General features: G+C 47.9%; 1 long non-coding RNA gene across 3 annotated transcripts; it reads left to right on the top strand.

Annotated features, from left to right (window-relative positions):
* Nucleotides 1-106: 106 nt before the first annotated feature.
* On the top strand, nt 107-27,271 carry LOC119566836. Of its 3 annotated transcripts, XR_006292280.1 has the most exons (6): nt 107-210; nt 776-1,064; nt 2,537-2,614; nt 21,413-21,474; nt 26,276-26,648; nt 27,064-27,271. It is a non-coding gene; the product is annotated as an uncharacterized LOC119566836 (long non-coding RNA). The 3 variants fall into 3 exon arrangements; XR_006292279.1 differs by lacking the exon at nt 27,064-27,271 and having other exon boundaries at nt 26,276-26,947; XR_005226263.2 differs by lacking the exons at nt 21,413-21,474; nt 26,276-26,648; nt 27,064-27,271 and adding an exon at nt 17,221-17,325.
* The last annotated feature ends 708 nt before the right edge of the window (nt 27,272-27,979 follow it).

The following is a 27,979-nucleotide window of genomic DNA, read 5'->3' as shown; positions in this document are numbered from 1 at the left end:
CCAGTCTCTTTGTAACCCTGCCGCTCCCCCACCCCCCCTCCACACTTTTTCTCCCCCGCCCCCCCGGTCCCGTTTCGGAACTGGCTGGGTTTATAACCAGAGGGGATCTGAGGGGGAGTTTCTTTGGGGAAGGAAGGCCCAGTTTCGCCACTGAACAAAGAATGAAAATAACCAACAAAGGGATCCCCCTCCCCAGTGAGGGAGACGCAGGTGAGGAGAGGGCTTGGGGAAATTTGCCAGGCGCAGTCAGGGACTCCGGTCTAGGGAGTGTATTTGCATATGGGGGCATTTTCAGGGTCCGGGCACAAACGGGCCATAAGTTTCTGGGGGAGCCCCCACTTTCCTTCTGGGAAAGCAGCGAGAAATGGCGATTTTCGATCGTCTTTATTTTTTGAAGGTGACGATTCCCACCACCGGTCAGAGCGAAAGCCCGAGTCTGACGCCTAATTAAAAAGAGTGGCAGCGAGAGTCATTCATCTTTAGCATCAGCTGCTAACGGGCTCGCAGTTCTAGTGACTCCGAGCACAGGACTGTGAGAGAGGGGAGTCGAGAGAAGCAGGCGAGAACGGATTTAATCAGAGCCACTGGGAAAGGGAAGGAGAATTTACAGAGCGGGGGGGAAGGGGAAAGAGAGAGAGGAAAGAGAAACGAACCCCCCCAAAAGGAGTGACTGGATGAAAGCAGGCAGGGAAGGATGAGGGGGGCAGACTCCGGCTCCCCAGATCTAAACTGTAAGCAGGTACCAACCCTTTCCATCCCCCCTTTGCCTCTGCAGGATCAGAGAAGCGAGAGAGACATCGGGGGAAAAACCACCGGGGCTAGAGAGAGCCAGGCAAAGGAAGAAAGGATCTCCACTGAGCTGCGGAAGGTTTTGCCCACCTCGCCTGCCGCTCCTCTCCTTTGCCATCCTGCTCCCTTCCCTCCGTTCTCCTCTCTCTGAGGTTTGCAAACAAAACGTCACCAATCGATAAGCCTCTCGCTGTGTGTGTGTGTGTGTGTGTGTGTGTGTGTGATCCTGACCGGCCGGACTCCCAAATCTGCCGCTCCCGACTCGTTCACTACCTGTAAGTTCAGAATTACAACCTTCTACTTCTATGCAAACTTTTCTTTGTAAGCGTATCCTTTCTCTGGGAAGGAGGGAGGGAGGGAGGGAGAGAAACAACCAGCAGGGGATCAGTTAATTTCTGACACGCAGGTTTGCCGCCCCAAAGTGGGCAAACAAAACAGCCCCTGTGGATTTTGTTAACAATATACAGAATCAATAATTTTAAAAATTATATGAATTGTGATTAACCGAAAGAAATCTTTAATTGACCAGGCTGAGGGGGAAGACTGCGGCATTCATTCTTTGGGGGCGAATACACATGTATGCCCAGGTTTGGTTTCTAATTAAATTAGCTCTAATTTAGAGTGTGTGTTTGTGTGTTTAAAATGTATCTACTCGATGACATTGAGGTCGGGGCCACTTTAAATGAAAATCTACCTTTCGCCTCCAGGGCTCCTTTATTAAGGGATAGCCGGGAGCGCAGCGTCCGGCAGAAAACTAGGTTGTACTTTCCATTAGGAAATGCCAATCAATCCTTTTCAATACACCAATTAATAAATCCGATTGGTGATAGCGCCTCCAGGGTACCTCTCTGGGTGGGTGGGTAAGTGAGTGGGGACGGCGAAGTTAGAAGGAAACTGTCCTCAAATAGCAGCCAGACCCCTTTCCCCCCTCCTCGAGGCATGTCCTGAGAAGCATTCAGATCCTGAGCTTAAAAATAAGTACAAGGATCTCCCAGCCAAACCCAGAATGAGATCTCAGGCGAGGCAAAGGTTTGGGGAGCCAGTATAAAGCCCTGGCCGGTGGGAAACGAGCCCGGTGTTAGAAAGGGGGACACAGAAGAACGGAAGGGAAAGAAAGAAAACAGAGAGGGGGGGATGAAAAGGAGAGAGAATTCCCGAAGTGGAGCCTTCAGGATGAGTCTCTAAGCCTCCCGTGTAGTTAAATTAGTACACTTTAGTGAGATAGCTCAGTGGCGAATATTTTGTGAGTGTGTGTGTGTATACACACCCGATTAGAACAGGGCCTGTAAATTCCCCTCGTTATTTTATTTATATTTAGCCTGCACTTATTTAAACTACACCCCCTCTCCCTACCCCACGCCACGCAACTCTAACCCGGGGAATAAACATCATCGGTTTTGTTCGGTTAATTTCAAAGTGAACTGCAGCCCCAAGGTTTCATTTTTCATAATTAAAAGGGGGCCAGGAAGCTACCAAACTCCTCCAAGCTGGCAATCCATCCTAGGTGGGTTGGTTGCTCTCTCTCCTCGTGCTACGCTCTCCACATATACAAATCAGAGGGGAAATGGGGGGGGGGGGGAATAGTGGCTTTATTATTTTTTAAAAGAAACGGGTAAACGTAGAGCATACGGGATTGGGTCGTAGGACTTCGATGTCGCTCTGTAATGTAGCCGTGACATCGGGTCTCCTTTCTTTGAAATGACTCTGCTAATGCGAAACAAAACAAATGTTGTGAATATTTGTGTAGCTGTAGGAAGCCACAAGAAGTTCCCAGCCAGGCGAGCGGCCCCTTTGGCGGAGGATGGCGGAGCTGGGACAGGTGCAGGTATGTGGTGGAGGTGGGAGAGGGTGGGTGACGGGGCAGTTATGGGTTGTGAAGCCCCCTAACTGGCTACATTTCCAGGTTACTCCCTATGGCCAGAACAAAATCAGACAACAACTATCTGCATAGTCCCTTCCTGCCCGCCTCGCCTCCCTCCAGGGAAGCACTCACATGCCATTTCAGACTAATAGTGCTAAAGGAACTGATCACTTTTCTCAAAGCTGAGCCAGTCAAAAGGACCCTTCAAACAGAGCGCGAGGTTCCCGAGAAACCTGAGTACTAATAGCTAAATAAAGAAATAATACACAATAATAACAATAACCCGGCCGCCTGTCTTAATAAAGGGGAGCGAACGAGAAAATTCATATTATTGCACGTGGTTTCACCCTGAAAACCGAGATTTATTTTTTTACACTCAGGGACGATGGCGGTTGGTGCTGGTTTTGGTGGTGGGGCAAAAGCCACTTTTGCGAGTCTCTAATGTGCGGTGTAAACACAGAGCAGAGGGGAAAGCGCAGCGGAGGCTGATTTTACAGGTTTGCACTTCAGAAAGGAGAGAAGTAAAAAAGAAGAGAGAGATTGAGATTGAGAGAGAGAGAGAGAGAGAGAGAAAGTCTCCCAGGCAGCCTGATCCCATTAGCTCCGTCCTTGGGTTGCATATTTATACGGTCTAGGAGGTGAACAGATGGACTATCAATTTAATTCCATCTTCAACACCATCAGAGATTGATTTTCTACTCGCTTTTAATTTTGCCATAATTAATTAGATCATTACAACTGTTTGCTATTGATCTCCCTACTTAAACCTCAGATGCAAAGGGACTTCGGCAGACCCTTTAAAAACACAGAAGGGAAAAGGAACACAGGGTATATATTCACAATCAAATCCACTATATATGCACAATGAACGTACCTATATTATGGATATATATAATCCTACTCATATATATGTACTAGACCTGCCACAGGGGTGTGTGCATATGTATGTATATATGTATATGTATCTCTCTGTCTCTCTGCCTAGATCTGTATACATGCGCGCCCGCATTCCCAGGTTCCTAGCTCGTGGATATTGCATTTTAGGACTCGATCAGAAACGGCAAAAGAAAATCATAGCAACAAACATTAGTTACCAAACGTAACATGGAATCCCCCCCCCCAACCCCCCCCCTCCCCCAAATCCTGGCTCTTAGCAGCAGCTAGACGCTAAGACAGCAAACGAGTCAGCTCTGGCGCACAGCAAGGTTTGTCACATAAACCTCAACTCGGGTTCTGTTTTTCACAATGAAATTAAAACCCCCAGCTCTAGATGTAATTTGAAAAGAATCAAACTGCACAATTGTGCGCCTAGCCCGTGATCAGCCGGTCAGGAGCCCCGAGGAAATTCTCCTGCACAGAAGGGGTTATTTGAAGCTTTGTTTGCAAATCAGTAAAAAATAAAAAATTAAATAAAATAAACAAACAAACAAAAAACAAAAACAAAAACAAAAAAACCCCGTCAATGGGAAAGGAAGATTTCCCTGTCACGGCATGGTTTGGGGGCAGGAGGTGGATGTGAAGTAGCTAAATGAAGCCAAATGATTAGCTCCCAGTGTAAACCTCGCAATCCCTGTTCCGAGCTCCAGATCCCAGCGCTGAGACCTGGACTCTCCAATGCCGCTCCCCCAAACCAATGCACTGACTCACAACAAGCTCAGCACACTCAGGGCTCACAACACACACACGCGAGAACTGCTCGCTCCTCACACCCCACACTCCCACTGGCAAGGCGCAAACAACCTTCAACACACGCGGGAAACCCAACACACGCACCAAGCAGCCCACGGGAAAAGCGTCCGAGAGGAGTTGGATACAATGACTTTAACCTTCTCCAGACGGGACAAAACTCGTGCTAGGAAAAGTAGAAGTTTCAGAAGTAAAATTATTTACTGGGTAGGGAGGGGGTTCAGTTTGCTACAGATGCAGCCAGCTAGACTGGGAAGGGGAGAGCGAGCGAGGGTAAATACGAGGAGCCCAGACAGTGTGCTGAGCACACACACACTAGCGCACACACACTGCATGTCACAGACTCACACACACAGAGTGCATGTTCCACAAACAGTGCATGCATGTCACACACACACAGAGTGAATGCATGCCAGCCACATACAATCCAAACATTTTGCACGCACAGTCACACATACGCAATGCATGTCACAGACACACACAGTACATGCATGTCACACACACACAGTACATACATGTCACACACACGGAGTGCATGTGTGCCAGCCACACACAATGCATGCATCTCTCTCTCACACACACACACACACTGCATGTCACAGACTCACACCCACAGAGTGCATGTCACACAAACGGTGCATGCAGGTCACACACACACACAGAGTGAATGCATGCCAGCCACACACAATCCATGCATTTTGCACGCACAGTCACACACACACAATGCATGTCACAGACACACACAGTACATGCATGTCACACACACGGACTGCATGTGTGCCAGCCACACACAATGCATGCATATCTCTCTCTCTCTCTCTCCCCCACACACACACAAAGTGCATGCATGTCACACACACACACAGACACAGTGGAGGCGTGTATGTCTCTCACACCCATCTGGACGTTCTCTTGCGGGTTGCCTGCAAAGCACCCACTCTAAACAAGGTGAGAAACCAAGCCTGACGTGGTCTGAAGCGCGGAGGCTGTAGGAAGTGTGCGGGGGGAGGGGTATTTAGCAGGTGGGATGGAAGTGTTGGGGGACCTGGTGGAGGAGAGGAGGCCCAGGCGGTGAGGCGGCTGCCTCCTGTCAAGGGAGGGAGTTGGGGTGACTGGCTCATCCCCTCCCTCCTGAATATTCAGGGCTCGCCCCCTCACTGCACCCTCTCGCCCCCGCCCCCTTACCTGCTCTCCCTGAGCTCTGAGCCATGGATCCTTTGCCTAATGGTCCGTCTCCCCGGGACGGCTGCAGCCCAGGAGATCCGCCGCGGCCTTGGCTTGCTGCGCCTCCTCCCCGCTTGGGTGTCCCGCTTTCCCCCGCGGACTCGCAGGATCTGGGCGCAACCACCCACAACTAAACGGTCTCGATAAGAGCGCGCACCCAGCCGCCCCGCGCACACACAGAAAGAGCCAGCCCCGGAGAGGGAGCCGCCGCTCCACTGAGCCGGGGCAGGCGCGAAGGAGGGGGAAACAAATAACACCCGACGCCAATGCAGCGCTGCCGCTTCGCAAAGTGCAGCGGGACTCACCTGACCCCGGCAGCGGGGCTGGGCAGGGACAGGGGCGCGAGGTGAGGCAGGGCTGCGGAGGAACTTCCTGGAAGTTTACAGGGAGGGTGCTGGGCCAGCGGGGGAGGGGAGAGAACTGGGTGCAAGCGAAGGGAAGGCGGCGTGGTGCCAGGCAGGTTTCCCGGCCGGAGAGAAAGGGGGTGGGGAGGCTGGGAAGTGGACAAGGAGGACGGGGTTCAATGCAGCTCATCTAAACAGATGGCCACCTCTGGAGGCTGGCCTGAGGGGCTACCCTGCCCCTTCAGTCTCCAGACATCCCGGGGCTCGCTCGTTTAGCGGGAGAAGCTCACTTTGGGTACACATGCAGGCAGTTTTGTAAAGTCTCTGTCTGGCATGATGGAGTTTTGGCTGTGTGTTTCAGCGAGAGGTTTTAAATCACCCATCTACCGAGCTATCTATATCCGATTGTCCCATGTTGGAAGCCCTGCTAAAGACCTCACGGTTTCAAAGCCTAAGAGCGGAGAAGAAAAATCCCCAGGGGTAAAGACACCCCCGAGCGAATGTTTTTCTTTCTCTCTTTCGCTTCCCCCCTCCATCCTTGCATTGATTGAAAATCTCTCTCAGCTCCAACAAGGAGTCCCAGGGAAAATGAACCATTCTCCTATCGATTCTTCATTAAAATTGCATTTCTGCATTTGCTAAATTGGTTTTAAAAAGCTTCCCCTGTTATTATTGTCTTGTCAGGGCCGACAGTACTGGGCAAACAGTATTTAAAAGCTTGGGATTGTTTTCCCCCACAATGAGGCTGAGTTGTTGTTTTTCCCTCAAGTCTTTAGGAAAATGTTAACACCAGATACAGGGGGACCAAATGCAGCGAAGTAGATGATTGTATAAAATACAGGGGTGGAATGAGACGCTGGTTTCATCACAGTTAAAAATAATCGATTGTCGCTTCAAGCAAAGAAAAAAGTTGCCCTTTAAATATTAAAATAGGAGACAATAAGAAGTCAGTGATGGCAGGAATGATTATTTTCCGAAGTCATCATCACAAAGGCTACTTTGTGTTATTGTCTAGTGAAATTCACCAGCTCCCTCACCCGGGCAGAATCCTGCTCCGAGCAAAGCAGAATCGCTGCTTTGAAACATGCCTCCACGGGGAGATAGTTAAATAATTCCAAATACCTCCCCCCAACACACACGCGCACCCCGGATTCCTCCAATCCTGCCCCCAACAGCCGCCGAAGGATACCCCTCCCCAGCTAGTGTGGGGGGAAAACACAGCAAAAGGGACTCTGGGAGATTTACTTTGAGTTCTGCAAACCTCTCTCAAAAGAGCAGGGAAGCAGAAATGTCTTCCTGATGTGTTTATCCCCTAATCAGTTCATTAGTTATAAACAACATGACATTAGAAGTTTGGAGGCAGTTGATATTAATTTTTATTTAACTAGTTGATGTTTAATCCGTCACGCCAGGCTACATCGGAGTGAGAAAGAACTGCCTGACACAAACCAGTTAGAACTTCGCACACCGCGGGCATTGTCCGGGCCCCCCGACAAACAAACGGGGAGGGGGGGTGTGGTGTGTGTTGGGGTACTTGGGGGGAGATGGGGAAACAGCAATAACGCAGGGGAAGGGAAAGGGAGCCTGTGGGGAATGAGAGAGAGAAAGGGGGAGAGAAAGAGAGGCTAACAGGGGCAGGGGAAGATCCCAGGGCGAGGGCAGAGAGAAAGAAAAAATCAGGGGGATGAAAGAGAAAAAATAGCGGGAGCAAAGAAAATAAAAGGGCGAGGGAGAGACACAACGAACGGGGGCAGGAGAAGAGCGAGGGGTGGGACAGGAGGGAGAGGGAACCAGAGAGTGAGCAATGGAGAAAGGTAGGCAGAGTGGGACGACAAGCGCGGGGGGGGGGGGTCCTTGTGCCAACCCTGGCTGGGGGAGAGAGGGGCTCCAAGTATCGCAGGGAGACCCGTGCGGTGTCTCCGCATGCCCGGGGCTGTGGGGCTGTGCTGTATACCGGGGCAGTCCCAGCTCGCTGCTGGGCAAGGACCGGGGCGCAGAGCCCCGCGCGTGTCTCAGGTGCAGCGTGGGGCTGGGCGCTTCTCTGCAAAGAACCCTTCTTCCTCTTCATTCAAATAGGCACCATTTAATTAGAGCGGGATTGGCGGAGGGATAAAAGCAACACATGGAAGGATCCGGATTGATGTTGATCGCTCTCTTCCCAGATTTCCGGGATGTAACGTTTCCTATTGGGGTCAGGCAAGGGGGCACGGATCCTTTGTTCTTAAACAAAAAGCAAAAGTGCTTACCGAAATAATTTCCGTAAATCCCTGAGTGCCAGACACGTATGTGTACGTGTGTGTACCTATGTATGTACACACACAGAAATATCAGCTATATTTGCTAAACGGATATACCAGTAATTAGAATCTAGAAATATAGACACACCTGCTGTATCATTTATTTTCTTCCTATATGAACATCCAGGGTACACACGTATATATTTATGCATAGTACGTGTAAGTAAAAGTATATGCATGTGTATATACAATCTAACGAGATATTTACACTATATATATATTTACACGCTGTGCACATTCACATCTGTATGTGTGTAAATATCTCGTTAGATTGACTATACACATGCATATACTTCTACATAGTGTATGTATGTGTGTGTGTATATAGATATATACGCATATCGATTTGAATGTATACATCTATATCTATATATGTACACTCAAATCGATATGCGTGTAAATATATAGTTAGATGCTAGAAAAAGACACACGAACTATATATATTCTCTATATTTTATCCCTATATAGGCAACAAACAGTACACACACATATATTCTGTACACGTTTATACATAGTCTTTTTCTTTAAAATGTATTATAAACATCTATTTATCTATCTAAATGTATATTGTTTTAAATATAAAGCTAATGTTAAAATGATCTAATACACAGGTTAAGGAAAGAGTGTTTGTACATCTGGGTCTAATGCTTAAATTATCCCAAAGTACAAAGTTTGGTTTAAAAGTCATAACATGCATGCAGTACATAATCTCCTATAGTACATAATTACATTAGTAAGTGCACATATTAATTAAAATACCGCCCTGCAAACACAAATAAAAGAGAGAATCACTTTGAATGCATGAATTAATTTCTTTTCCTGTGGTCTGCATAGATCTATATTTGTATTTCTCTGGGTGAGGTATATCTAAAATGAACACACATATTAGCCAGATTTAATTTTAATATCTATTTTCAGATTAATCAATCACTCCGTCTATCTCCCGTATAAAGGAAATAGTTTACATTCCGAAGAAAATTGCTAGCTTTCCAGCAGTTAATAGTTAACTCTAGAAGAGAAAGTTCCCAGGGAAGTGCAGCGAGAGAGAAGCGACTCTCCCCTGCAAAGTGTGAGCACCTGGCACTCATTCCTATAACTGCGATAATTCAGTTCATAAAACCCCCTCTTGGAGAAATCTGCTCCTTAGTTCCGGGCTCAGATCACCAGCTGACTCTGGTCGTTTTAGGAAATAAATCACGGAGCCAACATTTAAAGAAATAGAGGAGACGGGGGGTGATGGCACAAATCACCTTCTCCATAGGTCAAGAAAGATTTCACTGCAACAGGCAACACTGTCACAAGCAACGGGCTTCCTTGGGTGGGGCTGGTGTAGAATGCATTTTGGTGTAGAATGAAAATGCAGGCTTCTCGCCTGTTTTCCTGTAGAGAATCGCCAGGAAGCCGAGACCGTTCCGTTTTCCTGCCATTGCCTACCGATTAGTCCAATGTCTTTTAGCAACCAGGCTCCACAAACCAGGGCTCATTCTCCCCACCTCCTCCGGGTGCTTTCCCCGGACACTGAGCAGGGAGTGTCGGAGGAGGAAGGTAGCTCGGGGTGAGCGCTGGCTTGGGACAGGCGCTGCTTTGGACAGGCGCCTTCGGGCTGGCCTGGTCGAGGGGACTGGAGTGGATGGGCTCCGGGTTTAGAAGTGGGGTGAGCTGGTACAGGGGTGCAGGGAGGTTAGCTGGGTGCTGGGGTTGCCATTGATCCTTTAAGGTGGGTTGAGCACTGACTGCCCAGGCTAAGGGGTAGATTGAGAGGAGCCTGCGTTTGGAATAAGGCTTGCTGGAGCAGAGTGGTTTGGGATTCCCTCTGGTTCAGGGGCTGTGTGTGAACCTGCCGCTGGGGTGGTGTTTGGTGTCATGGGGGTAGCAAGGAAGAAGGGGGTGCTCCTGGGCACTGTCAGACTGGAACTGCGGGATTTTGTCATTGCAGAGGGAACGGGTGGGAACGGGGTCCACGTTTCAAGTAGGTCCCACCTAGAGCAGGAGTGGGATGGGGGGGGGGGGGGTTGGATGAGGAGTCCGCTGGGGGTGAAACTGCGCTGGGATCCAACTGTAGCTGGTTTGCTGTGAGATTAGCGCTGGGCCGGCTTCATGCATGGGCTGGGTAGGCCGGGGCTGGGCTAGGTTGGAATTAGCTGCGGGGCTGGGACTGAGCCAGAGGTTTGGGCTGAAGTGAGACGGGGCGGGGAACGCCAGGGTTCGGGGATAGCGATGCTTGGGGCTGTAGAGAGTCGGCAAGAGGATGGCTCTTGGGTTTAGGAGTGGGGTAGATGAGGATGCTCATCTGATGCCATAGGGAGATGCAGAGATGGTGCATGTGGTTTGCAATGCGGGTTGGGGTAGGCCAGGGAATAGGGACCCACAGGACCTGGGCGATTAGGGAGCAGGTAGAGGAGCTGCCATGGGGCAGGACCAGGATGTGGGCAAGGCAGGCCAGGTTACTGGGTGAACTGGGCCGGGCCTGGCCGGGCCTGGCCTGGCCTGGCCTGGGGGGATTTCAGTGCGTTGCTCCTTGAGGGATCAGTGACTAGACCCCCTGGGGCTACAGGATCCGGGCTGGGCCGAGTGTCTGGGAGTTCTGAGGGGCGTTATTCTGGGATTTGCATGGGACACACGTGAAGTGACATGGCTGGGCGCAAGGCAGGGCCCCAGCGGAGAGAGAAAGCGAACGGGCTGGGTCGGGGGTTAAAGTTGCGGTCGGAGTAAACGGGCGTGTGGGGCAGGGCCATTTGGAAGGCACAGCAGAGCGGATTCAGCCCAGGGGGCAGTACTGGGCTGCGGGGTATCTTTAGCATCATCGTTTGGAGCTCCAGGAAATGATTAACCAAACTGTTCAGAGCATTTGCAATTAAAACACCTGCCCTCGCAAAGGGAATTTTAACCATCTCTCTCTCTCTCTCTCTCTCTCTCACACACACACACACACAAAGTTGGAGCGGCTCTATCCATCCTTGCTAAAGGGAGAGTTTTCTCCCTTCTGAAACAACCGCGGGTTAAACTTCCTCCCGAAAGCCATACCCGATGCCTGTCGATTCTGACCCAGGCCCTGGGAGGAGGACGCTTGCCCTAGCCGGTTGCTATTTCAGGCTAAAGCCCCCGCAGTAACTCCGCTCGGGCACTGCCCTGGGAGCAGATCCGTTCACCAGAGGGGGCAGTGCAGCCGGCCCGTGCGGGGAGCTACTCCCCACCCAGAAACTCCTGCAGGCTGCAGCTCCCTTCTGCGGTGTCTCCCCCAGGTCAGGTCCTCTGGAGCACGGACGAGTGGGCGATATTTTTGGACACCCCCGGCAGCTCGGTGATAAATCAAGATCCATTCCCAGCCGCTCCCCACACAGAGCCCCCACCCAGCCGAGCACAAAACCCAGCGAAGTGGCTCTGAGATGCAATCAAACTCCCCTAGGTGGCTGCTCAGAGCACGAAAGTGAGGAGGAGTTGCTGGAAGCGGGCAGGTTGCAAGCACATGGCTTGGTGAACTATTATTACTCTTCTTCCGGGTGGGTTCTGAATAGTTTCTCGCTAGAGATCGGGTTTGCCAGGTGAGGAGCTGTCAGCTGGGGTGGGCTGGGTTTGCCCTCTGTAAAGGACAGCCTGGGATGGGTGGAGGGAAACACCTACTATAAAGTTAATAGCCTGGATTTGTCCGTGTGAATTTGTTGGGGCTAAGGTCCTTAGCAGAAACGGAAGGGGAAACAGAGAGAAAATCAAAAGGAGGAGGGAGAGATATAAAGGGAGTGAGGAAATTTTAGCAGCATGAAAAAGAAAGGAAAAGGAGAACATAAGAGCAGGATAAAAGTGAATGATAGGATAAAAACCAGGAGATAGATATATCTATATATTACTAACAAAAGACAAAGGGAGAGAATAAAAAGGGCAAACTGAATGAGAAAATGAAAAAGAGGGTGAATAGATAGATTATAGTATTTTATTAGTAAGAAAGAAAAAGACAAACCAAGAGAATGAGGGGAAAGAGGGGAGAGAGAAAGGAAGGAGGGAAGCAGAGACATGAGATTTTTTTAAGGGCAAGTCAAACTCTTGGTGGATATTAGCATGAGAAAGGAAAAGCGGCAACATTTATCACACATCAAGACGAGGTGGTTTTTACACTGGGATTTTATGAAGCCCCTAAATCGCTGTTTTAAATTGTTTTTCAAGTTTAAGATTTTTTTTGCCACACTTTTTTTTTTTAGCTTGAATTTTTATTCTTCGGTTTAGGATTCTTTGAGTGTGTGTGTGTGTGTGTGTGTGTGCGCGCACACGGCCGCCTGGGAGGGACACACACACACACACACACGGTATTTAACGCTCCCTTTTTTCCAGAAAGTGACCCCCTGACAGTTCTTAGAGGAACTGGGGATTTGATTAGGGAATCGGGCCTTGCTCCTGTCCTTCTGCGGTGCTGGAGATCCCATTTATATCTATGCCAGTTCATTTCCTCTCTTCCACCCTCCACAACGAAACAATAATACATGATTCTAATCAATAATCGAACGCCCTGTATGACTCCCAGAAAACTTTGCCAGGAAGTTTGGTCTGAGCTGACTACAGCCTTCGGCCTTTGAATATAACCCCCAGAGGACATTGCGGGGCACAGTCTGGTATTTCTCAGTCGCTTGCCTCTCTCCGGAGCCAGAACTGGGTGGCTAACACAGAGATCCCCGCATCTGATACCGTTCCTACTACAAGTTCAGTTGCCGAAGGGGACTCACACCCAAGGAGGAAAAATAAGCTTGGTAGCGGTAGCAGTTTGAAAACCAATAGAGAGCTGAAGAAACAGCCACCTTTCACAGGGAACTGATTTCTAAAAGAGCAGGGATGAAATCCGGGCCCGCTGCTGGTTTGAATGGAGCCGGGATTGCACCCTCGGTGGTTTATGTGACCACACGTGCAGTTCAATAGCCTGGAATCCATTCTCCCCTCCCAGCGGGGAAAAGAAGATTTGGAGGTTTGGAGGTGTGGAGAACTGTAGAAGTTCCAAATACAGTGTACCCTCCCCTGACAGTCTGCTTTGAATGGAGGAGGATTAGACATGCTCTAGGAAAACAAATGATTATAAGTAGAAATAATTGTAATAATACCCCCACTCGTCGCTCCGGACTGGCTGAGCTCTGCTGTGTGAAGCCTCTCTCTGCATATTCGGAGAGCGACAAAGATTTTTGTGTTTAGGGGGAGGCTAAGAACATCACTAGAGACTGTAAGAGGCGGGGGTGGGGGGGGGAGATTTAACTCCTGGGCCTGCCACCTTATCCCAGGACCAGCACCTTGTGTCCCTGCTATGGTCTGGGAGCTGCAGAGAAAAGGAAAGTTGCAGGTCTGTCTCCTAACCCTGTTACGGCCGGCTCTCAACCAGTTGCTATAAAGGGGGGGTTCCAATCTCCCCCAGGGAGGGAAAAGGCTGCAGGGGTGGGAACAAGCTAATTTCAAGCCGATTTCTCATTAGTCTCCTTAACGTCTATAAGGGAGAGAAAATTAGGCACCCAGCACACGTTTTGGCCACTTCATACAAAATGCAGATTTGAGAGATGATGTGAAATGTGCCCTCGAGTCAATGATCACAGATAGCTGACTGCCATTTTTTTCTCTCCTACTTGGAGCTGAGATGAGAAATGCCCCTGAGCTCTCCAGGTCCAGGCAGGGTCCTTTAATAACTGACAAATTGGCTCAAGATCTCCACCCACTCCCATGCAGCAGGAAGGGAAAAAATCCTTGCTTTTCTCCAGCCAGTCAATAGAAAAGCTCCCTTGTTTCCGAAGCGATCCCTGTGCAAGCAAGGACAGGATTTAGCAACTGCGCGACAGGACTCGCCTCTTGGGCATGTGTCCCTTTCCAAGATCTCTTTTGCTGCACCCTCAGCACAGCCAAGTGACGGGGGCAGCTTCTGAGCGCGGTCCCGCACAAACAACCAGCTGCATTAGCAAAAGAAAGCAACCCGCCCAACGGCTGCCAGCCCTGGAAGCGCATTTCAGCAGAGAAAGTTGCTAAGGGCGGTGTGTGATGGGCACCTCTGGCTGCAGGGATAATTTGTCGCCAGGCCAGGAGTTCAATCTGCCCTGAGACTAAAGTTTTGCAGAGTCGTGGAGGGATTCCCCACCCACCCCGACACAGAGACATTGCCCGAGCCTTTAGAGAGAGAGAGAGAGAGAGAAGTTTAAGGAAACTTAAAAAGAAGCTGACATGCTTAGCCAGAAGTGTACCACCTTCATCTCTCTGGCACCCATTGGCATGGAGGGGCCAAGCAGAGAGTTGGGCTTCTAAATCGAAACCAGCACAACAAATGCTGGAGCGGGAGGCTAGAATCAGGAACAAGTTCAGTTAGGACATGAACATCCAGTCCACTCTTTGGCATTCTCAAATGCATCTCCCCCCCTCACCCCCACCTCCCAAACAGGGAAGAAGGGGGAGGTGGGGGAATAGAAAAGGAAGGAAAGGCAAGAAGAGGGGGAATATAAATAAAAGCTTTCCAGCCCGCTGGAAGAAGAAATGTGTATTTCTTTTTTCTAAACACTCCTAATTTTTCAACCCAATTGAAAATAATAAAATGTATAAAGAAAGCAGGGATGCAGTTTTCCAGAGCTCAGCTGCGGAATAACTCCTCATCAAATGCACCGATTTCTTTGATTAATCCCGAGGTCTAAAGCAGAAGCAGCTCCAGTATGAAACCTTGCACGCCAAGCTGCTTCTGCTTCCCTACTTTGTTGGGATCGTTTATGTGCATTTTTTTTTTTTACAATAATTTGAACTCCTTTCCCCCTTACTATACCCATTTTTCTGAAGCGGTACCTGCTCTCTAATTGCCCTGAATACAGAGCTGAGGGTGACCAGACAACTGAACCCTGCTGGTAATTGCCTCGATGGGGCAGTGGTCAGAAACCTACAACTGCTCTAATTCCGAGTGGAAACCTGTCTACATAGTTCTTCATAGTCATATAAAGACTCGAGAATCTATATAAAGACATATGATTCTATATACGTGTGTTTATATATCATACAGGCATACACACATATACATATGTTCATCGCTGTGGATCTTATTTTAGTCATATAAAGAATTGAGAATATATATATATATATATATACACACACTATAATATATATTACCAATTCTTTGTATATGACTATCTATGACTGTTCTTTATATTATCAATTCTAACTCGTTGTATTACCAGTTCTCTGATTCTCTGGATAGACCTGTATATATGTGTCCAGTGAAATGTATAAGTAACCAATTCTCTATAAAATATAAAACATTTAATATGTAAATGTATTATTGGAGATAACCAATTATTTTTAAGACACCAAGTTAATATTTCACACATACACATACAGAAAGGTACACAAGTGTATAGACATAAGTGTATCTAGCTCCGTGTGTTTATATGGATATCGCTTTCTCTGGGCATGTGTATATAAAATATTAACCTGATGTCGTCGTATAAAGAATTGATACGATCTGCACAATTCTTTACTCTTTCGCAAGATGATTGTGTTGTTGCTAAAACAACACTCCTATTTCTCAAAGAAACTCCTGTTTCAGGGGTTTGTCACCCTAAATACTAATACACAATATTGAATAATTTCTCCAGCTCTTGTCCTGTATCATCCGACTTTGAATTAACCACAAGCGCCACATTTCAGCCTCTGATGAATGTAACATTTGTCTGTGCATTTCGGCGGGGGTGGGGGGAATAGCCCTGCAAAGGACACTACAATCGTGGTCTATTTGATGGCTACCTCGCAGGGATCGGAGTGGGTTTGATTCTTGCTTTGTTGGTTTAAACGGATTCATTTTCAATCCACAGCCCCAAATATGATAGCGCTGAATACTGTCTCTCTGTGTGTTTGTGTGTGTGCAAATACATTTTCCCCCCCGCAAACTTATTTGAAAGGAACCCAAAGAGTTTCTGGCTGTGTCTGGGCTGCCCAGACAGGGGGCTGGACCCTTTGAAGAATGTCAGTTCTGTGTTGTGTTTGATTTTCTTGCACTGGCTCAGGGCTGCTTCGCAGGAGGCGCTAATTGGAGTGTAACTGCCAGGTCATTGATTTCATGTTACCAGAGCTGTGGTGGGGTTTTTTTTTTCTGTTTGTTTGGTTGGCTTTTAGAAGTGAAATTTCAGCCCAGATCAGAGGCCCTTGAAGGCGGGTGCAAAGCGGCATCCCTGGCCCAACTACCCCTGTCTAGGCGATCCCACAGAACCCAATTAACGCAACCCACACGCTGCTTGGGAGAAAAACCTACAAACGCAGCGATCTTCATACCGTATTTCCCCTTTGGTGGAAATCTGAGTGCAGGAGAATTATCAGTGGCTTTTAAATAACAACAAACGGGGGGGGGGGAATAAAAATAATTAGCCCCACCCTCTTTGGGTTTCAATGGCTCTAATTAAAAACCCGAAAGGCAATTCCTTGGCAATATCTAATAATAGAATTAGCAATCGGTTCCATCACTTCACAGAGGGATTTACTTCGAGGGGTAGTGTGTGAGCTCTATTAATAATAATAAAAAACCCTGCTAACCCTCTTTTTAAAATTAATAACTCTGTAATTATAATAATTTTATGTGCCTTTTTATAAGAAGAGGTTAATGTTGCCACAGTCTGGGGATAGGAAGGATGAAGTGAAGCGAGATACTGCTGCTTAAACTGACACCTTCCTATTTTAGTAGGAGACATTATTATTAGCAGACATCTGCAGGTAGAGAATTAAAATTAAAATCGCTTTCAACAATTCAATACACTTTTTATCAGCCATCTATCTGAAAATCATGAACATTCATCATCAGAGGCATTCTCCCTGAAAACAAGAACCCATTCAAATTTTATACAAATTATCATATTTATCATAGTCTGAAACTCTGGAGTAACATCTCCACAAACTGTCTGCTAACTCCCCAGGGAACTGAATTTCACTCCATAGCGGCTCATGGCAATTCTCTCTCTCCCTCCCCCCCCCCCGCCCCCCTTCTTCCTCTGTCTTTCTTCTGGCCCTTTCACACTCCCTGCTTCTTGCATCTCAACAGCCTTGAGAATGGAGAGAGAGCGGAGAAGAGAGAGAGATGCAGCCACAAGCAACATTAAAACGACAGACAACAGGGAAAGGCCCCCCCCCCCCCCATTGCAAGAGAAGTAAGTTTCGCCTCATGCCGTAACAGTTCACAACTGCCAGTAACAGTTTTGGAAGCAGCCGGAGTACTTTCCCTTTAATTGGGCGTATTTACAACAGAACTGTCCCGATTAATTCTCAATTAATTATTAATTATTAATTATTATTATTATTATAACGCTTAATAAAGTCAGTAATAGAATAACACAATAATGGAATAACCTGATTTTCCTCCGTGCAACCTTTAAAACACCGCGACTGCTTTGGCGTGAAAAATTCAATCGGCGCTGCAAAATATATTGGCTGCCGTTTATCTGGGCACATCGGGCTGGCGACAAATCAAACTAATCGATGCTTTGGGTTTGCTGCTCTGGATCGGACAAATCACTGCCCAAGCCGCGCGAATGACAAGAAGTTCATCGGCTCCGCATCAGTGCAGGGCCCCCACTGAACCCCCGAGGAATTGTTGTGTAAAGACCAAATTCCTCGCAAAGAGGGAAACCAAATGACCCAGAGGCGCAGATTGGACCGGGGTGACCCAGGGCATTAATGCGCCTTGCTGATCAGACAATGCACAGGTGGGCTAACTCCACTCCAGCATTACTGCTTTTCATAGAATATCAGGCTTGGAAGGGATCTCAGGAGGTCATCTAGTCCAACCCCCCTGCTCAAAGCAGGACCAATCCCCAATTTCTGCCCCAGATCCCAAATGGCCCCCTCAAGGATTGAACTCACAACCCTGGGTTTCAGAGTAGCAGCCGTGTTAGTCTGTATTTCGCAAAAAGAAAAGGAGTACTTGTGGCACCTTAGAGACGAACCAATTTATTTGAGCATAAGCTTTCCTGAGCTACAGCTCACTTCATCGGATGCATACTGTGGAAAGTGAGTTTAGCAGGCCAATGCTCAAACCACTGAGCTATCCCTCCCCCTCCTATTCCTTCCTTCGCTATACAATTTGCATTGTCTTTTTCTTTCTTTTTCTCTTTCTTTCTTTGGCTATCCATTTTTTAATGGCTAGATCCCACTTTTTTGTGGATCTAACTATTCAACTAGGGCGGAGACAACTGGCCTCACGGTTTAAAGTAACTTTCCAGCGCATTCAGATAATAATTCCCTCTGTGGCCACCAGCAAAATAACTCAAGGCTGAGCATAGCCAGGCCTGGTGCCACTTCCGGATCCCCAGATGCTCGCCCCTCCTGCCTGCCAGACCTTGGAGCCGTGTGGCTCTGGGGCTCAAGCCCCATGGTTCCCGACTCCACGTGTGTAGTGGACACTGGCTTTGTAATCGCTGCAGTCCCATTTCCAGGGAGGAGGGTGACATATGGGTCGTGCGGAGACCCACTGCAGAGATCTCACCCTCACCTTCTTACCCCCTGGCACGCTTGGTTTCCTCCCCTTCTCTGCCCCACCCGCACCCCTACTCTTCCCGCATCTCCGTCTCCTCTTCCCCCTTCCCATGACCCTTTCCAGCGGAGACCTGGCTCCCGACCCTCCTCGGGCACTCGCCCCCCTGCAACAGCTGTGCCTTGTTCTCCCTGCCCGGAGATCCGTGCACCCCGAGGGGCCTGGGGCATGGCCCTGGCGAAGCAGGGCAGGCCGGGAGCTGGGGGGGGGGAACAGTGGGGTTCCCCGTCCCTTGAGCCGCTGCCCCCCAGCCTCCTCCTGGTGCTGGCATCATCCCCAGAGGAAAAGGACCCTCGATAGGGGAAAAGCCCATTGCAAAGGGACCGGAAACACCCACCCCAATCCCGACCCAGACCGGCCCCCCAATCCCCGCCCCCCAATCCCTGCAACCAGAAGCGAACTGGCCGCCTGGACGTTTTCTTTGGACGTAACCTTTGGGAGGGGCGGGGGTGAATTGGGCGAGCTAGGCAAACCCTACAAGTGCAATTAGCTCCGGGGAATGGCTTTAAAGAGACCGGGGGGAGGGGGGGGCAGACGTTGCGACCGAAGGCGCTGCGCGGCGGGGTAAGGAGCCCCCTGGAGGGACTGGGGAATGGGTCCCTCTGATGTTCAATTGGGGCATCCTTAGTGCCCCTCTGCCCCCCACCGAGCACCCGGCTGCATGCCACGCCTTAGATGTCATGCCGTGGGGCTGGAGCCCTGGTCCAAGTGGGATCCATAGATCAGGCCATTTCCCACCCCCTCGCCTTCCCCATGCACTGTTAGAAACACCGACCCCACCCCACAGCGTCCCTCCCAGGACGCCACTGGCCACCCAGCCCCAGCACCCACCCCACCAGCTGCCTCCTCTCCCGGCTGGCCCCAGCACTCCAGCCAGGGCCAAGCGTATCCCTCAGCCCTGCAGAAAAGTAGTTCCAATACAATGTTTGTTAACTAGGTTAGCTAGGCTGTAGAAGATTTTAATGTTGAATTTTATGGCTTTACCACGCTCTACCGTCCTTGTGAATATTGTAATATTGCATTTTTTACAAGTTACTCTTCTGTTAATGTTCCAGCTAGTAACTTTTATAATCCTCCTCAATGAAATTTTTTTGTATTCTTCCGCACCGTTAACCTCAATGGTGGCACCTCAGCCCCTGGCAGGAGGCAGAGATGAAATGAATTCCTCTTTAATCAGAAATAATAATAATAAAAACACACACAAGGCTCCCTCTGCCTTTTATTTCAGCTTCCCTTCGAAGGGAGAAGGGAGGGGGGGTGTATTCAGAAGTCTCCATTCTCCCAGTCTCTTGTGCTGCCTCTGTTAGGTCTGGTTTATTCCCCCACATGATGGGGTGTGAAATAAGGAGTCCCATTTCCTTCCCTAGCCAAGCTCTATCCAGTTCACCTGATCCTGATTTGCTGGGGAAAGGGACCGAGCAGCTAATCCTCCTGCACTGCTGAGTGTCATAAGTTGGCAGGTCTCAATAGAGCCTCTTCCAGGATTTTTTTGGGGTAGGGCCATTTTTGCACATGGCTGGAGGCTATTCTGATATGCATCTCCCATGGAAGTTTTTCTGTTTTATTTAAATAATTAACTGGTCATTGCGCCAGAGAAAGCATTAGGAGGACTCTATAACCCAGTGGTTAGGGCACTCACTGGAGACGTGGAAGATTCCTTGTCTTCATCAGGCAGAGGGGAGACTTGAACTAGGGGCCTCCTACATCTGGTTCAGTTCCCTGGCCCCAGGTTAATGGTTATGAGGGAGCGAGCACCTCCTGCCCCTTCTTCCTCAGAGCTGTATTGTGTGACCTTGTATGCGGGGGCTGATTGATAGGTGGCCTCTGGGCATGCCTAACAGACCTGGCTCTGCACATGAGTTAGGTGGCTGAACGCTCATCTTCCCTGGTTTGTGACTTGCTGTGAAGTACAGGTGAGAGAAAGGTGTCTGGGCACCTAGAGTGAGGCAGAAACGCAGGCACCTGGGGACCTTTTACTCCAAATGTTTAGGCAACGAGCACGTTTAGGCACCTGCAGGGTAGGTGGCAGCTAAGTGAGAGTTTTGTGGGTCACAGTGGTGCCTAAAAACAGGACTTAGGTGTGTAAGTACCTTTGGGGAGCCCCCCAGAGGACCCCAAGCCCTAGACACCAGTAGAGCTGGATGGTACAGGATCTAGAACCATACCAGCCTAGCAGAGGTGAATTTTCAGTTAATAATGTGCTGAAACCTATTATATTAACTGCCCCCCCATACTTCCTTAGATTTAAATAGGAATAAAACCCCACCCAGACAAAAAGCTGTCGGTGCCATGATGATGAATTAGACTTGCAATGGAAAATGACCACCCAACAGGAAAAAGAATCCTATCCCAATAACAGACTGAATGCCCCCACCCCTGGTGAATGGGGAATTCTGAATGTATTTCTAACTTGATGAGATGGTTTGTATTTCCCTTGGTTGTTAGCCTTTCAGAACTTTGTTCTGATACTCAGCCTAGACCGTGGCTGAGAGTGCAATATAGGCATTGCTTGCATATTCATGACAGCGGCATGAATAGGAGTCAGCTACTAGCTAGGGCTATATCTCAGGCTGCGGTCCCCTAGAGCAGCTAACTTGCAAATCTCACAATATTTGGTGTTTTTCTTAAAGCTCTTGGTGTCAAGTGGTTATGCGAGAATCCCAGCTCTCCTGTATGTTAAAAAGCATGTTGCTTGTCATTTTAGTTAAAGGAAGAAAGCTTGAAAATGGAACCCAAAATGGAACCTAAAATCTCAAAAACCAGAAGGTAAATAAAAAGAATCCAAATTTTATTATTATTCTTTTAATATTTCATAATCAATAAGCAAATTTCATGATTTTTCAGGGGCCTGACGTGTGATTTCTGAATGCTTGGGGTTGGCCATATTGCTATAGAGTTATTAAGACAGCTTCTACCTTCTTTGCAAATACAAAACAGGTCATTTCAGTCATCTGAATGGCAAAGATCATTTCCCTAATTTAGAATGCTATTAGTTGATACATATGCATAATTTGTTTTAAGTTCAGAGTCTAAAGAATAACCTGAAAATGAAAACAAAACAAGCAAAAGCAGTTTAATTATATATACAATTTTCCTGATTTCTCATTTTAATTTTTGTTATTTTTATTATAACTATGTTTGGCAGATTTTGGTTTTATTATAATTTTGAGAGATAATACTGATGTCTATTTTTAAACATTTATTTATCAATTTAAATTTTCACAGTTGGGGAAATTATTGGAGGCATCAGACAATAAATATTTAAAGACAGTCGACGTTGATTTCAAAAAGTTAAAGCTTTAAAGCCGTTGGCAACATGACGTTTTAAAATGTCGAGAGTAGATAGATTTAAATTAAACCCTACTAAGTTCTCAAGCAGCATTGTTCTTACTTTCTCTATCTGTAAATTTCTGCTATTATCAATGGAAATATTTTTTTGTTGGTTTGTAAGTGTGCAGTAAAATCGACATTTACCGATAAAAATCTAATCTTTCCAAGTCCAATTGTAACAGTGTAGGTGTTTGTTATTTATTTCATGCTCTTAATTTAAAGCAAATGAGTTGCAAAGCTGCAAATTTCTCTTTAAAAAAGCAAGAGGGTTTATAATCTTTTAGTGGAACTAAATTATTATTATTATTATTTATTTGTATTACAGTAGCACCTCGATCTGAGATTAAGGCCCTGTTGCTCTAGGTACCACACAAACACCTAATAACAGACATCCCTTTCTGTGCAGAGCTTGCAGTCCAAGACCCTTACTGAGGAAAACATCCCCATGCAGGAAAGCACGTGATTAATTTTAAGACCATTTGTTTTGCTTTACTTAACTTTAAGCACCATTGAAGTCAACAGGACTTAGCACATGCTTAAAGTTAAGCATGTGCTTAAGGGCTTTCCTGAATCAGAGTCTAAACAGAGAAGGCATAAAAAGGGAGTATTATCCCCTTTTTATTGCTGGGGAGCAGAAACATAAAGAAGATGTCAAGTGATTTGCCCAAGGTCACATAGGAAGTCAGTGGCAGAGCTGGGAATTAGCTCAGCTCTCCTGAGCCCGGGTGGACAAGTGCCTAAGTCACAAGGCCATCCTTCCTTTCTAAGGGCCTAGTCGTAGCAGTGGATTGGCTCTCATTGACTTAAATGGTCTTTGGATCAAACCCCTCTCTGGTTTCTTAGTCAGGTGCTCATGCTGGATTTCATGATTTTTGCCTTACTATTTTATAAGGGATTATGAAATGAAATGTCTTAATTGCCTGGGAATTGCCCTGGGCAAAGTCAGGCCACTTTTCCATTGCATCAGGAGGGGAGATTTAAGGACGTCAGTGACTCAGCCAGAGGTGATGATGGGGCTGTTGCAGGAGTGGGTGGGTGAGGTTCTGTGGCCTGCAATGTGCAGGAAGTCAGACTAGATGATCATGATGGTCCCTTTTGGCCTTAAAGTCTGTTCACGAGTTAATAAATAAAACAAAGAAGACGCTCAAGAACATGTTTGCTGGATGCACTAGTTTGCATCAGGCTTTTTGCAGCAGCTAATGCCTTTGCACAAACACACACTGGCAGTTGGCTCCTGCCAGCTCCACATTAGTGAAGGGCTCGTGTGAGCCCTGTCTACTCTGCCTCAAGAGGTGCCCAAACTAGCATGCACGATGTGGTGTGCCCTTCTGCACAGAAAGCTATGCAGGAATTGGGTAGGCCTTGCCCCTTTTTGACAAAGCCCCTCCATGTCTATAGGATCGACTGCCAGAGGCACAGAATTGCTGCCTGCCGAGGGGCACATTTGATGCAGAAGGGCTCCCCTCCCCCAGTTTTTGATGATTTATACTGCACAAAGAAGGCCTGAAGGTGGGGAAGTCTGGTTCTGCTGGAGGACTATTTGGGATCTCACCAGTGTTTTGGTGACCTCTCACAGCTTGACTTGGAGACACAGGGAGTGTAGAATGTTTAACAAAGATGTCCTTTCTTGCACATGTTCAATAGCCATCAGAGTTCAATAGGTGTTCACAAAACCCAAGAACTGTACATAGTCTGAGGAAAAATCCTTCTCCCTCTCAGCTTTTAGTTTCCTGTGATGTCATTGTCTCACTAATTATGTAGAAGCCATAGACTCTCCCAGGGTATTGGAGACCTGCTTTAGTAATGAATTGAGAAACAAGCCAAGCCCCAAAATGATTTATTTATTTGTGGTCAAAAGCCTTCCAGGCCATCTTTATCCATCCTAGAGAAAACAAAAGGGCTCAAGGCATTTTTTCCACCTCCCCATTTCAGACCACCTGTAAGCACTTTAGTCAGGAATACATCTGCTATGGCTGGGTCCTTGCAGAGCATGGCAAGATGTTGCAGGGGATCCTTGTCTTTAACGATCCTTGCCTGTCTCTGATGGGTCTTCTGTGGTCTGGGCCTCTGGCTAGGTCACTTACAAGTTCAATCCCCTGGCAAGTAACAAAGGTCCCACTGTTAGTTCAAAATCAATCTCTAAGCTAATAATTTCTCCTGCCCCTCTCAGGCTGCTCTAAAGCCTACTGCTTTGCCCCTACCCTTGGGCCCTGCAGAATGCCTCCTAGACTGCTTCTTCCCCAGCAGGATTCCCCCACTGCCTCCCTTCCCCAGGGGACTCCAGCACTTCACCTCCAAGGTCTCCCTGCCCCTACAGGACCCGAACCTACTGTCCATGGGTCTCTTCCAGCCTGATGTGCTCAGGCATTTCCTAAACAGGGAACCAACCAAGTTCCTCTCTCCTGTGTCTCCTCCTAGCAAGTTCTCCACTGGGTTTGTATAGTCTTTTCCCTGCTTTTTCACAGGTGGGGTCACAAATTATCATTCAGTTGCCATATCACCATCAGCTGGGGGCTGGCTGGTAGGTCAGAGGCAAGACTGAGCCCAGCTTGCTGTAAAGGGCCAGCCAGCCTGTGACAACATCACACTGAGATTGTCAGCTCTTTGGGGCAGGGACTGTCTTTTTGTTCTGTTTGTCCAGTGCCTGGCACCTGGGCATCCTGGTCTGCTAGGCTTTGCAACAATACAAATAATAAAGTCACTCCTCAGAATTAAGCAAGTGTGGATCTTACTGTGCTAATTCAACATGATGTTCACACACACACGCACACGGCAGGGGAAGGGGGGGAGAGGAAAGAGCCTTTCCAGAACGCCAAGTCTGAGAGTGCAGAAGGATCCCCACACCAGCATCCGGTGCCAGGGTTCACATTCCCAGTGTTACAGGTCAGAGATCTCCTCACCCTGGAATGGTAGTCCAAGGAGTTACAACCTTCGGAAGAGGCTGATGCAGGGCCGGCTCTAGGTTTTTTGCTGCCCCAAGCGAAAAATTTGCCACCCCAAGCTCCGAGAGCGCAACTGCCCAAGCAAAAAAAAAAAAGGGTGGGGGGAGGCCGGAACGCCGCCCCTGGAATTGTGCTGCCCCAAGCAGGGGCTTGCTTTGCTGGTGCCTAGAGCTGGTTCTGTGCTGATGGCCAAATCTCAGGGCTCTGGTGCGAGGCTGTATATTATCACACTGTTAGTGCAGTAGAGCCCATAGCCCAGCCTATTAACACAGGGGATTTTACCTCTAGTTTTAGAGCTAAGTGGAAAATAGCAGCTGTGATCCTGAATGAAGTTATAGGGGTATTGCTGGGGTTAGAGTTGGATTTGCTGCTTGGTGGTTTGGTGGTTTTGCAACCTGAATGGAGGGTGCTGAGCCCGCCTTGTCTGAATGTGATTTTAATATCGATTCACGTATTCTGAGGCCACAAGGGATCACTGTGACCATCAAGTCTGACACCTGCACAACACAGGCTAGAAACCTCCCCCACAATAATTCCTGTTTGAACTCGAACGTCGCTTTTAGAAACAATCCAGTCTTGATTTACAAATGGGCAGTGATAGAGAATGGCCGGCAGCCCTGCTAAGCTGTTCCAATGGCTAATGACTGTCTCTTGGCTAATAGCTTGTAGTTATTGTTACTAGCAAGTCAAAAAAGAACTGGATAAGTTCATGAAGGGTAGGTCCATCAATGGCTATTAGTCAAGATGGTCAGGGACACAACCACGCTCAGGGCAACCTTAAACCTCTACCTACCTGAAGCTGGGAGTGGAAGATGGGGTGGACCACTTGATAATTGCCCTGCTCTGTACACTCCCCCTGAAGCTCTGTACAGGCCACTGTCAGAGACAGGATACTGGGCAAGATGGGCCATGGTCTGACCCAATATAGGAGCTCTTATGTTCTTAAGTGAAATAAATAAAGCCCAACCAAAGCTAAATTAAACTCTGGCCAATAATTGATTGCTATTGCCCTCAAGCCCAGTGAATATATGTATTTAGAGTACAAGGCTGAGGGTTCAGCAGAGGGACATAGGGATATAGTTAACCTGGAGTTACAAAGTAGGAGGGCAAAGTAGAAGGTGGCAAGAGGGCTTGGTTGCCATAAAGGGGATGCTGCTAATTCAGTTATAGTGGAAGGTTCATATTAAGGCCCCAGTCCTGCAGGTTGTCCCCGGTGGTTGCCCTGGCCTTACAGAGAAGAGCAGAAGTATCTGTTGCCGCATTATGAGTATCATTTATTATTTGTTTTGTGGTAGAACCTAGGAGCCCCAGTCATGGCCCAGGAGCCCGTTGTGCCAGGTGCTATACAAATACAGAACAAAAAGACAGTTCCTGCCCCAATAACTCCTGGAAGGCATGGAGAAATAAAAGGGAGCATAGCCACAAGGCGAAGCTGAGCAATACCAGGACAGACTAGTGGGCAACAGAATGAGGGCAGGCCAGTGCAGAGGATGCACTGGGATCCTGTTCTGCTATGAAGACAAAGAAGACTTCTGCTGCATGAAGGGATGTGACCGTGTCAGCCGAAGACCGAGCAGATGAATAGATCTATTGACAGACAGCTGCAGGAAGCACCACTGGAAGGGGCAAGACTGGCAGAGATTACGGTGATGCTGGAGAAAGAAGAAGGTGAGGAGGAGAGTGTGCAGGAATATGATCCCCAACAACTCCTGTTATCTCAGAAAGGGACTCGGTCCAGGGTCACCTTGAGGAGGAAAGAGGGGAAGGTGGACATGATGCAGGAAGGGATCGCTGATATATTCAGGAACAGTCCATTGTAGTCAATGGGAATCTCTCCACCCATTTCAATGGGCTTTGGAGCATTGAACTCGGACTCGAATAACCAATGCACTGAACTCAGAACCTAACATGGGTTCTAGTTCTATGTGGGGTTTGTTTGGGGCACAGAGCTGATATTCAGAGTTTGCCTGCTGGCTGCTTATGATATTATTAATAATAACACAAATAAATAATAACCGTCTATTGGCATAAAACAGGAGTAACACAGTGATGAGGCAGGCACATGCTTTTCATTTATCCACAGGCAGAAACTGTGCAAAATTCCCTGTGCTGTCCCTATCCATGTCCTGAAGTCTGGCCTGGAAGGACCAGCTGTAAGGGTGGCCCATGCAGTCCTTGGCCTTGCTGTAGAGATCGTGGAAAAGGAAGCCCATCAGTGGTGCTGGTTTGTGTGATGAGGACACCTGTCCAGCCTGGAGGGAGACCTTTTTCACAGAGACCAGTGAAATGCAGACACGAGATGGTAACAGTTTTCACGTTCTGTAGATCTGGGTTGTACTCAGAGTGGTGGTGATGAAATCATGCAAGACTCTATGTCCCGTTACTAGTTTCCTAGTTACCACGAGAACCAGCCAACCTGCTTTTTCAGCTGTTTCAAAGAAAATAAGAAGTTGGCTGGCTGCTGCTGGGTACCAAGTGAAGGTAGAAGCCATGGACAATGGGGTCAGCTGAAGGGGAAACCCTAAAAGCCTAGGCTATACTTCACTAGGATGCAATCTCTAGGGATAGCCTCGGTTTTCATTGAACAGTCAAACCACAATGAAAGTGGTAAGAACTGTTCCATTCTATACTCTGCTTTTTCTTCCCAAACCCACTGCTCCTGTCCTGAAAGGGCTGGGGAGTAGTGCCAAGCCCGAGAATGATCCCTGTGGCTATTGGGAAGCAGTTGTGCTCACCTGTGTTTCGTGAAAATGAAGCCTGTTTTTGACTTCCTCTTAGCATCTCACATATTTTTGTGGTGTCCTGATTCCAACACAGATGGGTTTAATAAATTCAAACTTTTCATGCTCTTAGATTTTCCTACTAGCCGGTGCATTGGCTACTTTTGAAGGAAATTGTTTTCCAACTCAAAAGTTATTAAAGCTTTTAATGTGAATGGAGTGGTTATGAAGCAGCCACTTTGGAGAGGAACAGCGTTTGCATCAGAGACTGAAAAACTA

Source organism: Chelonia mydas, chromosome 7, assembly GCF_015237465.2.
Source record: "Chelonia mydas isolate rCheMyd1 chromosome 7, rCheMyd1.pri.v2, whole genome shotgun sequence".
Lineage (NCBI taxonomy): Eukaryota > Metazoa > Chordata > Testudines > Cheloniidae > Chelonia > Chelonia mydas.
This window is presented reverse-complemented; position numbering and strand designations above follow the sequence as displayed.